This window comes from Nomascus leucogenys, chromosome 22a, assembly GCF_006542625.1.
Source record: "Nomascus leucogenys isolate Asia chromosome 22a, Asia_NLE_v1, whole genome shotgun sequence".
NCBI lineage: Eukaryota > Metazoa > Chordata > Mammalia > Primates > Hylobatidae > Nomascus > Nomascus leucogenys.
In genome coordinates, this window is record NC_044402.1 from 24201325 (window position 1) to 24216634 (window position 15310).

Genomic DNA, 15310 nt, shown 5'->3' on the forward strand with positions numbered 1-15310 from the left:
TTATCACCTGTAATTTTTCTCTAGACACCAAATCTAGATTTTCACAGTCTTTGCATCTCAACATATCCCAAAAACTTATTTCCTATCCTGTCTCCAATTAATTGCACAGTTAAAGGGACCACTGCTAGTTTCCTTAGGGTATGTATTGAGGTCTTCTCTGCCCTTACCTCAGATACTATGGCACTACTATTCTCCTGTCACCCAAGCTTAATTGCTATTTCCTGTCACTGTTGTTTCTTCTATTCTGTTGAGTAAAGAACAAGCCCGAGGATTCCTGTGGCTATAAGGTATTTTCTCTACTTTGATCTTTTTGCCCAGTTAAGGTTTTCTCCTGAAGATTCAACATTTCTTTGCTTTTCTACAGTGTGGATGGTGATGTGGGAGGGCCTGTGCTGTTGCAGAGCGGGGGGCCGGCGGGGAGGCGGTGAATAGCTCTAGGGGCAGCATCAGATAAGAGAACTTGGTTTATATCACATTGTATGTGAATGGCACCTCCTGGAGTTGTGCAACACAGTGCTGTGGGAGTGTAAGCATGCAAGGGATGGAGTGTCACGGCGTCCTTTTGGGATGCCAAAGACTTGAGTGGCAGGAACAAGTTGAAGGGAGTTGGCAGTTCAACCCAGAAGGAAAGTTTGATTTTTACAAAAGAGGAAGGGGGAAATAGTTTTTCCTCTGCGTCATCTACCTGGGGAATAAAACCCTGTGTTTTTCTAGACAGATCTGCATTGAGCTGACTTCATTGTAGAGCTACCCACCAAGCTTGAGATTTGTGGCCTGGAGCTCTGTTTTCCTCTAATCCTTGTTATTCTTGGTATAGAAAGTGTTGGCAGGAGCTCTAAACATAAAGGTTTTGTGTGCCTGCAGCTCTACTGATAAATTAGGATAAAACCAGACCCTCACGTCACAACTGGACTCCCTTGGATATGGTTTTCCTATGGTCCAAAGGGGTTGGTCATAGCTTTGGTCACAGTGCTGCCTCCTGTTGACTGAAATGGCCCAGATGACTTGGCCACACCAGCAGTAGGACACGTTGGCTGATGCTTATAGCAGCAGTGTCCTCTGTTCAGGGGCCTGTGGAGCACCCAGACAGGCAGGTTGCCACCTTCCACTGCACAGACTGTGTGGTACACACTCTTCGTGGGCATGGCTCACATAGATGACCATGGGAATGGGCCCTGAAATTGTCCACTGTGTTGACCCTGCCTCCGGTACCTTCTCTCACTACTCATTTCTAGGCCAACCAATGTCTGGCATTGAGCCAGCTAGGCTCTTTCCTGTCTCAGGCTGAAGCTCACACCACTGCTTCCTTTTTTTCCCCAAATTTCTAAGGTCTCCTCCTCCTTTGCACTTTCACTTCCTGAATGCCATGACCACAGGAATGAAATCAGCAAGTTCTTGTTCTCTCTCTTGACCAGGCTAACTCCTCCGAACCTTTATGGGTAGAAATAACGATGGTAATAGATAGCATTGACTGAGTGCTTATTGTTCATGAAAAGGTTTACCTGCAGCATCGTACAGAATCTCTGAGGTAGATACTACTAGATGAAACTCAGGCTTAGAGCGTTTCAGAGACAGAGATGTTCCATGACTAGAGTTAACAACGGGGGACTTGGCCTGCTGCCTGAAGAGCTTGTGCTCTGAAGGGTATGCTAGGCATCCTCCGAAGACTCAGGTTAGATACAGCCTCTTCCAGGAAGCCTCTGTGGGCTCCCCACACCCTGCCCCTGACCTTTGGTCATGCTCCTTAGTAACCTGTGCTGTCATGCAAGCTCAGGGCCTCTCAGAGGTGGTGGAGAGAGACCTATGTTCCTTGCTTTTTCTGAGTTCCCAGAATATTAAAAACTGAAGAAGCTCCAAGACAGGATTAGAAAAATACTATGATTTTTTTGGATATATTTTCTTCTCTGATTTGACCAAATTAAAACCTTAAGTGTATATTCATATACATAGAAACCCACAATGTAATATAATTTTGCTATGTACAAGGCAGCTATAGGAGTTACAATAGATTTTTTTTTTTTTTGAGATGGAGTCTCACTCTGTTGCCAGGCTGGAGTGCAGTGGTGCGGTCTTGGCTCACTGCCACCTCCACCTCCTGAGTTCAAGTGATTCTCCTGCCTCAGCCTCCCGAGTAGCTGGGACTACAGGTGTGCACCACCACACCCTAATTTTTGTATTTTTAGTGTTATATCCCTAACATCTAGCAGAGGGTCAGGGCTCGGCACATTGGTGGCTCTTAATTTGTCTTGGTTGATTGAATGAATGAGTTAATGAATTGTCTGTGAACAGTCTCAGACATCAGAAAGATTTTAGTTAGAATCCCAGACTACTCTTTACTACTCTCTGACCTTGAGCACGTTACTTAAAACTCTCTGGCCTCAGCTTTTGTCATCTCTGAAATGCTGGTGTTATTAATAATAGTACCTACCTCATAAGGTTGATAAGAGGAACAAAGGAGGTAATGTACCTCATCTATAGGATGGCAAAAGTGAACTGTCATGAACAGTGCTTGGGTCCAGGGCAGGGGTGGTAGGAGACAGGTCATGGGCATCATTGTCAGTAAAGTGAGAGCCACTCCAGCTGCTTCCCTTCTCTGTGCCTTTGTGTCCCCTACCAGCCATGGAGAAGAAGGATTGGTGATCGTAGGAGAGTCTCCAAAGCACCTGACTTTGTTCCCAGAGCCCTTAGCCCCTTTCCACATTCTGCCATTTGATGGACAACAATGAGCAGATCTTACCTTTTAAATAACACTCTGCAGCCCAGCAAGCATCCTCACCCACATCAGGCCACCAAGCATTCTCACATTCTTAAATGAAGTAATAATCTCATTATCTCATTTATAATTATTATTTCCTTTAATAATTACTCTTTTAATCAATATTAAATGGCCTGCGGTGTCAGGAAATTCCTGCTCTTGTTGTATCATTCGTGGCACCTTCTCCTCCCCTAGTGGCAGAGTTACCGTGGAAGACATCTGTTCTTGTATTTGCTGAGTTCTTTGGCAACATCTTCATTTTTTTTTTTTCACATCTAGTATTCAAGGAATCTTATGGAGAAAAGCCTCATTTCAAACTTTTCTGTTTCCAAGTGGCCAGATAGAGAGTGGGCTGCTTGGTCCAGGACCTCTAACACATGCATGCCCTTGTATTGAAGAGCAGGGCACAGCAGCACTCACTATCTGGGACTCCACCATCTTCTCTGTCCATTTGGAGTCACAGGGTTCTAAAGCTTGGATGGAGCTTTCTAAGCGTGAGCATCCACATTGCCCTGGTGTGTGAAAGCATTGGCCACTTCTTTGCTTTTGCTACAGCTTCTCCCTAGATAACTGGATCCCTTCTGTCTGATGATCATGTCCTAACTTGTATTGCTGGCCTCAAGCTTCAGACTCAAAAGTCCAGGCGCCTAGTTGACATCTCTCTTGGATGTCTAATGAGCATCCCAAATGTATCATATTTAAAAAGAAATGCTTTACTCCCAAATTCTAACTCTCTCTGTCTACCCCAGTCAATGGCACTATCACCCACCCTGACCTCCACCAGAATTCCTTGTCCTCCCTCCCATGTGACATCCATCAGTAAGTCCTGAAGACCCTGCCTCTAAAATATATCTCAGATGACATCTCTTTCTCTTCATCTCCATTGTTTCATCCAGACTCTGGCCATCATCATCTTTTTTTTCTTTATAAAGAAATAAACCACTTTATTCTCAATGTTGCTAATATTTTAAATTACAACGGTAAGAAAGCTTTTAATGTTTGATTAAATGTTGCTAATATTTTAAATTACAACAGTAAGAAAGCTTTTTTTTTTCCCACATATGCAACAGATTTGTTTATTTATTTATTTTTTGAGACGGAGTCTTTCTCTTGTCGCCCAGGCTGGAGTACAGTGGCGTGATCTCTGCTCACTGCACCCTCTCCCTCCCGGGTTCAAGCAGTTCTCCTGCCTCAGCCTCCCAAGTAGCTGGGATTACAGATGAACGCCACCATGCCGGGCTGTTTTTTTTGTATTTTTAATAGAGACGGGGTTTCACCACGTTGGTCAGGCTGGTCTCGAACACCTGGCTGCTTGATCTGCCCGCCTCAGCCTCCCAAAGTGCTGAGATTACAGGTGTGAGCCACCGTGCCCGGCCAACAGATTTATTTTTTAAAGGAATGGATTTTGAGAGAAAACAATGTGAGGCAGAAGTATGGAATAGAAAATAAATACAAATGTACGCTATTTTGCTAATTGTTTTATAACCACAACAAACTAGTACAGAGAATGCCCTGTACAAAACACAATAAAAGTTCAAACATCGAGGTGTTCCCTCAGCAAGGCTGAAAATTTCAGTCTCTGGTATTTGGAATTTAGGCTGCAGTCCTTGTTTTTCGATGGACCACAGGTGGGTGGCACAGTCCGTGCTCTTAACCAGATTTGAACAGAAGGATGGCCACTTGGCCCAGGTAGAAGTAAAAGTGGTGTTTGGTTTCATGTGTCACATAGCTACTGAAGTTCCTCCCCATGATGCAACGTCAGGTGGGATTGTACTTCTTGTCACATTCCTTCTTGATATGAGCCACAGTGTTCCTCTCTTTGTTGTATTTCTCCAGCACCTGAGTAGCGCATTCCACCGAGTTCTGTTGCATCTCTTCCGACATGTCTGCGTTTTTGATCACGGCCTTTTGGTCGCACATGGTTACCCATGGAGAAGGGGGCTGGCTGACTGCAACGGTCTCCTGGGGAGGTGCTAGCATCGCCCGGCTGGAGCTGCCATCGCTACCGAAGCCGTGGCGCATCTAAGAAGAAAGCTTTTAATGTTTGACAAAGTTTTAAAGGTCACAAAACAATCATATTTTCCCCTTTGCGAAGACTGCTTTGCATAGTTTCAGCTTGCGTGGTCATTTATTTTTTTTATTTAATTTTAAAAATTCTGTTAAATTACAACTATAAAATGGGCCACCTTAACCGTTTTTAAGAGTAGAGTTCAGCGGCATTATGTCCTTTCACATCGTTGTGCAACTATTGCCGCATCCATCTCCAGAACTCTTTTTATCTTGCAAAACTGAAACTTCGTACCTGTTAAACACTAACTCCTCTGCCTTCCCGGCCCCTGGCAACCATTCTACTTTCTATTCTGTTAATGTGACTACTCTAAGTACTTCATATAAGTGGAATCATGTAGTATTTGTCGTTTTGTAACTGGCTTATTTCACTCAGCATGATGTCCTCAAGGGTCATTCATGTTGTAGCATGTATCAGAATTTGCTTTCTTTTTAAGGCTGAATAATGTTCCATTGCATGTATATACTACCTTTTGCTTATCTATCCTGTACATCATCGGACATCTAGGTTGTTTCAGGCCACCATCATCTCTTTTCTCAACTGTTTTGACAGCTTCCTAATTGTTTGCTTTAATTCCAGTCTTTCCCTTTCCATTCTCTTCTTTACTGAGTTTCGAAAAAGGCAAATCAAATTTTGTTGCTCCTCTTTAAACTTCTTCAGTGACTTCTCATCGTGCTTGGAATAAAAGTTAAACATCTTAATCTGAATCACAAGACCTCGTAGTTCTAAAAACTCGTGACCTTTACAACCTCTCATGCCTCTTGCCTACTCTATTCCCAGGTCAAGTTTTTTCTGGATTTGTTTATTTGTTTTTCTCATCTCAGACTCTTTGTGTCTTTGGTTTCCTTTACCTTGAGTCCTCTTCACTTTTCATCCCATCGTGGTTGGCTTCTTCTTATCTTTGAGATAATAGTTAAGTGTTACCTCTTCAGAGACATCTTCTGTCACTCTTTGTATAAGATTCCTTGTTATTCCTTGTCTTAACTCTGTTTATTTGTAGGTCTTTTGTTTTTGGTTGACTTGTTTCTTACTTCCTTTTCCCTCATGATGTAAGCCCCCTGAAGGCAGGGTCTATATCTGTCTCATTTACTTTTTAAAATTTATTTTATTATTTTTTTTTACTTTTTAGGCGGAGTTTCACTCTTGTTGCAAAGCCTTGCCAGGCTAGAGTGCAATGGTGTGATCTCAGCTCACTGCAACCTCTGCCTCTCAGGTTCAAGCGATTCTCCTGCCTCACCCCCTGGAGTGACCGGGATTACAGGCATGCGCCACCACACCCGGCTAATTTTTGTATTTTTAGTAGAGGCAGGGTTTCACCATGTTGGTCAGGCCGGTCTTGAACTCCTGACCTCAGGTGATCCACCCGCCTTGGCCTCCCAAAGTGCTGGGATTACAGGTGTGAGCCACTGCGCCCAGCCCTTATTTACTTTTGTACCCTGAACATCTAGCTGGTATTTAATAACCACTTGTTTGATGAATGAATAAATATCCTATTTAAGGAAAGAGTGTGAGAGAAGATCCCACAATCGAGTTTACTTTTCCTTTCCTTCCTTTTTTCCTCACTCTCCCCTCATCCCACCTTCAAAACATTCTAAAATGTTAACATCCCTCACTGTTAAGAAGAGTCACTGGTGTGTAATGATCACTGCTGCTCCAGAAAACTGGTTGAATTGCCATTGGGCTCCTGATGTCGAAAGGGAACATGCCCCAAAATTTTCCTTAACTTTCTCCACTAAAAATGATCACTTTTCCAGCCTTGCCCCGTGTCTCTGAAAAGGTAACCTAATTTTGCAGTGGCCTAAATAAGCAAGGTAGAAAAAAAGAAATTAAACCTGGAGAGAGAATACCCATGTAGTATGTTTCAAAGTGCGACATGTGTCATTTTGTATTTTCTGCTGTTTTGCATTGTCTTTGTTTATTCCTTACTATGGATAATGGTTGATTTTAGTTGAAGTTCAGTCCCTTATCCATATTGGGAAATTATTGGGAAAAGAAGGCTTTGCCTAGACTCCGAAGATTTTAAGCTCTGGAGTAAATTCTCCTCCCATTTTTTTACTGTTATACTCCCTTTTTCTTTCACAATCTCATTGACAATCAGAGATTTTCTTGGTTTATGTATTGGTTTTCTCTAAGTGTGTATCACAGGACCACAAAGTGTGTGTTGAAACCTCGCTCTTTGTTAGGTCAGAAGTCTGGCACAGTCTGAATGGGTTCCCTGCTCAGGGTACCACGGGCAGAAATCAAGGGTTGGCCAGTGGTGTTCTCACTGGAGCTCAGGGTCCCCTTCAGGCTATGGCCTATTGTTGGCAGAGTTCAGTTCCTTGTGGTTGCAGGACTGAAGCCCCCATTTAAAGAGCTCATTAATTAGATTTGGCTCACCTGGATCATCTCCCTGTCTTAAGGTCAATTGAGTAGTAACCTTAATTGCATCTGTAAAATCTGTTTTGCCATGCAGTATAACGTAACTACAAGAGTAATACCAGGGCTCAGATATAATGGGGTCATTTTAGGATTCTGCCTACCACATTGATCTCTTCTGTTTTTTTTTTTTTTTTTTTTTTGGTTAGAGTTTACATTCATCTGCATGCATCAGAAAGTCTAATTCTAATAGCTTAAGCAAAAATATAATTTTTCACATAAAAAAATAGAGAAACAAATGATTGTTGATATCAGTTCAGTGGCTCAGTGACATCAGGGCCAATGACTGTTATTGTCTTAGCCTGTCCTTCCTATGATTATTGTAGCTCCAGCTATTAAGACCATATTCAAGTTAGGAAAAAAGAGAAAATGAGAAGGATCAGAGCTGCGTGAACTGCATCTGTCTCCTTCATTGGGATAGCAAAACAAAACCAAGACAAAAAATACTTTTTAGAACTATATTTCTCACTATATCTCCATGTATGTCTAACTAGCTAGAACCTGGTGAAGTTACCACCTCCAGGTGAAGATAGGAAAGCAGGAATAGGAATTACTGTGATTGGCTTAAACCAGGGTGATGAGAAGAAATGGATGCTGGTGATGCAGTGAACTCTGTCAGTTATACCTCATTTCTAGAAGGCAGAATGTGCTGTTGTGGAAAGAGTGCGGAATTTATGGAGTCAGGAGGTCTGTTATTCTGTCCCAATTTTGGGAGATGGTTAGCTCTGTGACCTTGATCTAGTCACAGAACCTCTCTGAGCCAGTTTCTTTATCAAGTGAGAGAAATATTTCCTTTACTTATCTCAGGGTTACTGTAAAAGTGAATTGAAATCACCCATGAAGTTCTTTGCATTCTGGAACTATATATTAATTGTAATTTTTGATAACTGGTAAAAAATAAGACAATGTCATTGATTCTAAGAAATATGTGTGTGTGTGTGTATAAATAAGTGTATATATATATATATATATATATATATATTTTTTTTTTTTTTTTTTTTTTTTGAGATGGAGTCTCACTCTGTCATCCAGGCTAGAGTGCAGTACCGCAATCTCGGCTCACTGCAACCTCCACCTCCTGGGTTCAAGCGATTCTCCTGCCTCAGCCTTGTGAGTAGCTGGAATTATGGGCATACCACTACGCCTGGCTAATTTTCGTATTTTTGGTAGAGACGAGGTTTCACCATGTTGGCCAGTCTGGTCAGAAAATCCTGACCTCAAGTGATCCACCCTCCTTGGCCTTCCAAATTGCTAGGATTACAGTCGTGAGCCACTGTGCCCAGCCTTAAAAAATGTTTTATCTTTTCTGAAATTAGATGAATTGTAAAATGCATCTAATTTATATATGGCTCCAAAATACAGATAAGAAATTATCCACATCAACTCCCCACTATCATGCAGGCAAAATATTAGTATTCTCATTTCAAAAAAAAATATGAAGTGGAGTTAAACCAAGATGAATGTACCAAGATGGAGTAAGTCAGTATCTTCTAAGAGTTCAAGGAACTGAAACATATTTTGCAATCTTTAAAGCCTGACCTCCTACCAGAGCCATGCACTAATGTGATACAGTGCTCAGGTACCTGGGGATGTCAGTCAAGGTCACTGCCTCAGGAATGCAGCAAAGATCAGAGGCAATGCCTAACCAGTTTTTCAAGCCAAGTGTAACTTAGATTCTTGACTCTGAATGTGGGGCCATGGAATTGTTAGATAGCAGAGCCATCGGGATTGTTTATTTTGAAGGAAAATCACACAATAGAGTATTTTGTAATTATAACCTTGGGATATACATATATGTATGCATGTACATAAATGTGTGTATATGCATGTATACACACATATACACACACCCATACACACAAGTAATATGACTTTAGAGAAGGGAAGGCGCATAGGGTTAGGAGATTATGCTGTGTGTGCTTGTAAGACAAAAAGAAGAGGGAGTTCACTTATGGAGAATCATAGATAGATGCCAACTGTGGTCAAAGTATGACATTTGTTTCTTTTGGACTTCTTTCTCATCCATGTTTGATTTGAGGCTGAGGTGTTCATTCTGTTCCCCAGTTTTCAATGGAAATTGGAGGAAGATTGGGTGGTCTCCTTTTGTTTTTTCAAATAAAATATTTAAATGAAAGAATGAAATTTTTAAAAAGTCAAAATAATAAGAGCAAACAACCAGGATCACTCAACTCATTTTCTCTTTTAGGAGCATCAAGGTACCTGTTAATGTGTGTGTGTGTGTGTGTGTGTGTGTGTGTGTGTGTGTGTGTGTTCTTCAGTGAACTCTGTTCAGGTTTTATTAATTAGAATTCAGGTCTCTCATCAAGGAAAAGAATGTGGAAGAAGGAAAGGGAAGAGAAGCAGTGTTCAAGTCCTTAATCTGATTTAGTCTTTCTCACAGGGTAATGGGGCCTTCCAGTCTTCTCTTTGTTCTAGCAACTTATGAAACAAGCAGCATGGTTATTTCAACTTTCTGATTCAGCCTCTATGGCTCCTGTAGCCCACTGTGACACAGATATCAGTGTATGAAAGCTTGTTGTTATCTTGTGTCGTTGTGCTATGCACAATTCTGAGTGCATAGTAGATGCTCAATAAGGTAGCTGAATATCTTGCTTTAGAAGAACGCTGTAAAGAAATATATAGAATTTATGTAGTCTGTTTTTCCCATTCTTCCTTTCTTTGTAGATTTTGATTTGACCTTTAGATGCTTGTCCTTATTTAAGAGAAAACTGAGGCCTTGTGGGTTTGGAATGGACACCAGGATCTAGTTGAAGATGTTTCTGCATAAACTCCAAACAGATGGCTGGACAGTGGTTGCCAGTAGTCTCAAACCCAAAAAGTGGATGTGGAGATTTTCATAGACGCTACCTAGCTGAATACCTATGAAAAAGAGGTAGACAGGGAAGATGGCCAAAGATTTAACAACCTCTTTTGGATCACTAACAAGGCACAAGTAATGTTTTTGTATTATATAGCGTAGCTAACCTAACAAAAATCATTTTCCCAGCTCTGGAGCAATGGAATTAATCTATATGGCTGAATGAAACCTTCCTTTTATTTTCATATGGTTTATAAAATTTCTGTAAAATTTCCAATTAATTTTCAGTACATTAGTGTGAAATGACCTGTATTTAGATGTCTGAACTAGTCTCTTTTTAAAAGTGAACACAAGTCAGAAAGTAATGTTCCAGGGGAGGGCTTCCAGTTCTGGTTATACTTGGTAACTAGCCCTTCTTCTGCAGCGAACAACCACAAAACAACAACATCTATGAGGCAACTGTTTTCAGGCTTCAGTCAACAGGCAGCATAATATTTTCTATCCTGAGGTGAGCCTGACACTCGCCTTGGCTCTTTTCCAGGGAAGAGTTTCCTGACTGCAGTGTGGTCAGCTGGAGTCTAAGCCGAGCACAGCAGTCCTGCTGAGCTAAGAAAACAGGGATCAGAGTTTGGGGCAATTGAAGCAGCTGGAATCTGCAGGACAGGCCACCAGAGAGCAGAGAGTTGGGGACCAGAGAGCATGGGGATGGGGAGAGGAGCAGAAGTATGTGTGGGTGTACCGAGAGAACCCTTGGCCAGCTTAGAGTGCACAGGTACACACTGAAACCATACAGAGCTTAATAGAGTGGCTGCTGGAGGATTGAGAATGGGACAAAGATACTGGACATCAGGCAATAGTGGGGGACATTGGTGGTCTGGTCCAGCCTAGCCACAGTGGAAAGAACTTGTTAACGTCTTATTAACATCTCAAGCATCCAACCAAGTATAGAAAGCCTGTGTCTTAGGGGGAAGGACCATGTTCTCAAGGAGGGTCTGTAAATTTTTTTCTATAAAGGGCCAGTAGTTGTTATTATTGAGCAGTAATTATTTCAGTCCCTGTGAGCCATACAGTATCTGTCACAGCTACTCAACTCTGCTATTGGAGACCAAAAGCAACCATAGACAATATGTAAGCTAATGAGTGTGGCTGGTAAATATACTAATAATGCAACTTTATTTACCAAAAAAGGCAGAGGGCCAGACTTAGGCTGCTGTGACTGTAGTTTGCCAGCCCATGCTCTAGAGTAAGATTTACTTTAAACCTACCCTAGCAAAGCCTAGAACCAAGCCCTGTGTATTAGTCAGGGTCCTCTAAAGGGACAGAATTAATAGGATAGATGTATATATGAAGGGGAGTTTATTAAGGAGTATTGATCACAAGGTGAAGTCCCACAGTAGGCTGTCTTCAAGCTGAGGAGCAAGGAATCCAACCCGAGTCCCAAAACCTCAAAAGTAGGGAAGCCGACAGCGCAGCCTTCAGTCCGTGGCCAAAGGCCGAGGAGCCTCTGGCAAATCACTGGTGTAAGTCCAAGAGTCCAAAAGCTGAAGAAACTGGAGTCTGATGTTTGAGGGCAGGAAGCATCCAGCATGGGAGAAAGATGAAGGCCAGAAGACTCAGCAAGTCTGGTCATTCCACTTTCTTCCGCCTGCTTTATTCTAGCCACACTGGCTACTGTTTAGATGGTACCCACCCAGATTGAGAGTGAGTCTGCCTCTCCCAGTCCACTGACTCAAATGTTAATCTCCTTTGGCAACACCCTTAAAGACATATCTGGGAACAATACTTTGCATCCTTCAGTCCAATCAAGTTGACGCTCAATATTAACCATCAGACCCTGTCAAGATCTGCAGGGGAGACAGAGTTTAGAAATTGAGTCCTATCGCAATTAGAGGGCCGTGGGAAACTAATTAATCCAATGAAGTAAAAGACCAAGCTTTATACAAGCTCTAGGTGAGCAGCGCTTGGTCAGACTGCCTGCTGGAACAAAAATCAGCACTCTGCAGAGGAAAGTCAAATCCAGAAGGTCTTCAGTGTATCACCAACAATTATTAGGTATGCAAAAAAAAAAAAAAAAAAGCAAAAAAAAAAAAAACAAAAAACCTTAGGAAAGTATTACCCATAGTAGGAAAGTATTACCCGTAGTCAAGCAAAACAAAACAAAACAAAAAAGTCAATAGTAACTAATGCCAAATGGTCCAGAGGTTGGATTTAGTAGACAAAGTCTTTAAAGCAGCCATTATAAATATGTTCAAAGAACTAAAGGAAAATATTGTCACAATGAGTGAATATATGTCACAATGAGTGAACATCACAGCAGAGAAATAGAAATTATAAAAGAACATTATAAAATGGAAAAGCAGAATAACTAAGATACAAAATTCACAGGATAAGCTTATGGGAGAATGGAGATGAGAAGAGAAAGAGTCAGTGAACGCAAGGACAGATTAACAGAAGAGATGGAAAAGGGGCAGAAAAACACATTTGAAGAAATACTGACTCAGTTTTTCCAAATTTAATGAAAAAACTGACATACAGATTCAAGAAACTCCACTAACTTCAAGTAAAATGAGTTCTAAGAAAACTACATCCAAATACACTATAGTCAGTTGCTGAAAATGAAAGATAAAGAGAAAATATTGAAAGCCATTAGAGGAAAGAAGACACATTATATAAGCATGAGTAATTACATATAATCAACTGCTCATTAGAAACATTCAGACCAAAAGGCAAAATACTGAAGGAAAAATTCTGTGTCTTGTGAAAAGTAGCCTTCAAAATCAAGGGTGAAATAAAAATGGACTGCTTTAGAGCAGTGCTGTCCAATAGGAGTATACCATGAGGCCAGGTGTGGTAACTCGTGCCTGTAATCCCAGCACTTTGGGAGACTGAGGCGGGAGGACTGCTTGAGCCCAGGAGTTTGAGACCAGCCTGGGCAACATAGTGAGACCCTGTCTCTACGGAAACATTTTTTAAAATTAGCTGGGTGTGATGGTGTGCACTTATAGACCCAGCTACTCAGGAGGCTGAGGTGGGAGGATCACATGTGCCTGCAGAGGTCAAGGCTGTAGTGAGCTGTGATAGTGCCCTGGTGCTCCAGCCTGAGCAAGAGTGAGATCCTGTCTCAGTTAAAAGAGAAAGAAGTATAGTGTGGGCTACTTAGATATGATTTTAAATACTTTAGTGATTTCATTTAAAAAAGTTAAAAGGAACTGGTGAAATTAATTTTAACAGTATGTTTTACTTAAGCTAATACATCCAAGATGCCATTTTAACATGAAAGCAGTATACAATTATTAGATATTTTACACATTTTTATACTCTTTAAAATCTGGTGTATATTTTACACTTAAGGAACAACTCATTCGGGTTAACCACATATCAGTAGTCCCTATGTCTAGTGTCTACTGTATTGGAATTGGATGATGTAATTTTAGATCAAAGAGAAAGGGGAATGAACATATTTCCCTATATCCAGATTTTCTCCAAAACTATTTTACACATAGTGTTTAAATTAACCTTCCTGAAACATTTACTAACATCTCAAAAGAGCTGAAGAGGCTACCTACTGTATGTTAAGGCAAATTCATTCATTCATTCATTCATTCATTCATCCATCCATCCAGCTGGTTACCCAACAAACATTTACTAAAAGCCATACCCTATTCTAAGAGTTAAAGACATCAATAAGCAAAAGATCAAGTCCCTTTCCTCATATAGCCACATTCGCAAATAATTTCATTATAATTTGGTAAATGAGTGTAGGTTAAGATAGTATCAGCATTCAGAAGATATGGGGGATAAAGGGCAAGTGAGAAGTATGGTACTTTACTTATTGGAAGTTGAGGAGTACCACCATAGATCAGAGTTTTTGGTTGCAAGCAACAGAAATTAATTTTGGCTAATACAAGCAGGAAAGAAGTCTATTGAAAGGTATGAAAGAGCTCATTGGATTGCCAGATGACTGTCAAACGTGGCTTGGAAAATAGGTAGGAGCCACAGGACCTAGCCAGCAGTGAACAGAGCCAGAGTCACACCATAAGTCTGGTTAGGATGCCGCACTTGTCACCATTGCCACGGAATTGGGTTGCGCCTGCTTTTGGGCTTGGGTCAAGTTTCCATTGTTCGCATGCCACTCTCTCATGTATTCAAGGCCCTTGTACCTTTTAGCATTCCCTCAACATTCTAGCAGCCATTGACAAAGCCTGGATTAATTGCCAGGAGGGATGGAAAGATAATATTTTTTTTCTCAAAAAAAAAAAAAAAGGAGTTTTGGGTATTGAGTAAGCAAAAAACAATGAGCACGCATATTATAAAGGTTTTATGGCAAAATAATTTGTGTTATCTTTGCATTCAGTGATTGCCACTTGGCATAAATGCTTGTTGAACCAAGCCTGAGATAATGATTGAGCTAAGACTTGAAGGTGAACAGGAGCTCATGAAATAAAAATGTAGGGAAAATGTACCCAAAGATATATTTAATAATGTATTAAATTAATATATGAACAAGTGATCGAATAGGACAAAGTATATTCAAAAACACAGTCTTTCAAATAACTCAGTTCATCAGGAATATAGGATTCACAAGGGGAGAGAATGACACATGGGATTAGAGAGGTGGATCAGGGCCAGATTCACAAAGTGCCTGCATTTATACAACAATTTTTATTGAGTTGCTAACATGTGCCAGGCACTATGCTCAATGCTGAGGGTATAGCATGCAACCCCTGCTCTCAGGAATCCTTTGTTCATTTCTCATACCTCACTTTGTCCTGTGAGGAGACTTGAGGAGCTGTAAGCAGAGCTGTAGCATAGCCATTTTCAGGTTTTAGGAAGATAACTCTAGCATAGTAGGTTGGATCGTAGGTTCGAGCAGGTTGGATAGTAGGTTTGTCTCCTCCCTGAAGGCAGGGAGACAGGTAGGAGACTTGTAACTGTCTGCGTGAGAGATCATGAGGGGCTGAGCCACGGCATTGGCAATGGGATTGGAGAGGGTAAGCTCCAGAGCTCAAACTCGTTCTGAAACTTAGAGCTCCTTTTCCAGGGCACTTGACACCCTCTTCAGATGAACAGAGTGTAACTCACTGTGGGCTAGACATGCCATTCCTGCTCCCCCTTCCTGAGTGCCTGTGCCCCACAGCTCTTTTGCTCTGACCCCTCCTTTCCAGCTTAGGGTACAGTTCAAGACCACCTATAGCTCAAGCTCTCAGAAGTCTCTTAACACTCTTACTTGCTGCTGTTCTACTTTTGGTGA

The 15310-nt window shown here is 41.3% G+C and overlaps 1 protein-coding gene and 1 pseudogene across 3 annotated transcripts in view; one reads left to right on the forward strand and one right to left on the reverse strand.

Annotated features, from left to right (window-relative positions):
* Positions 1–15310, forward strand: part of STON2 (stonin 2) — a 173890-nt gene that overhangs the window by 19366 nt on the left and 139214 nt on the right. The window lies entirely within an intron of this gene.
* Positions 4406–4675, reverse strand: LOC100582133 (annotated as a pseudogene).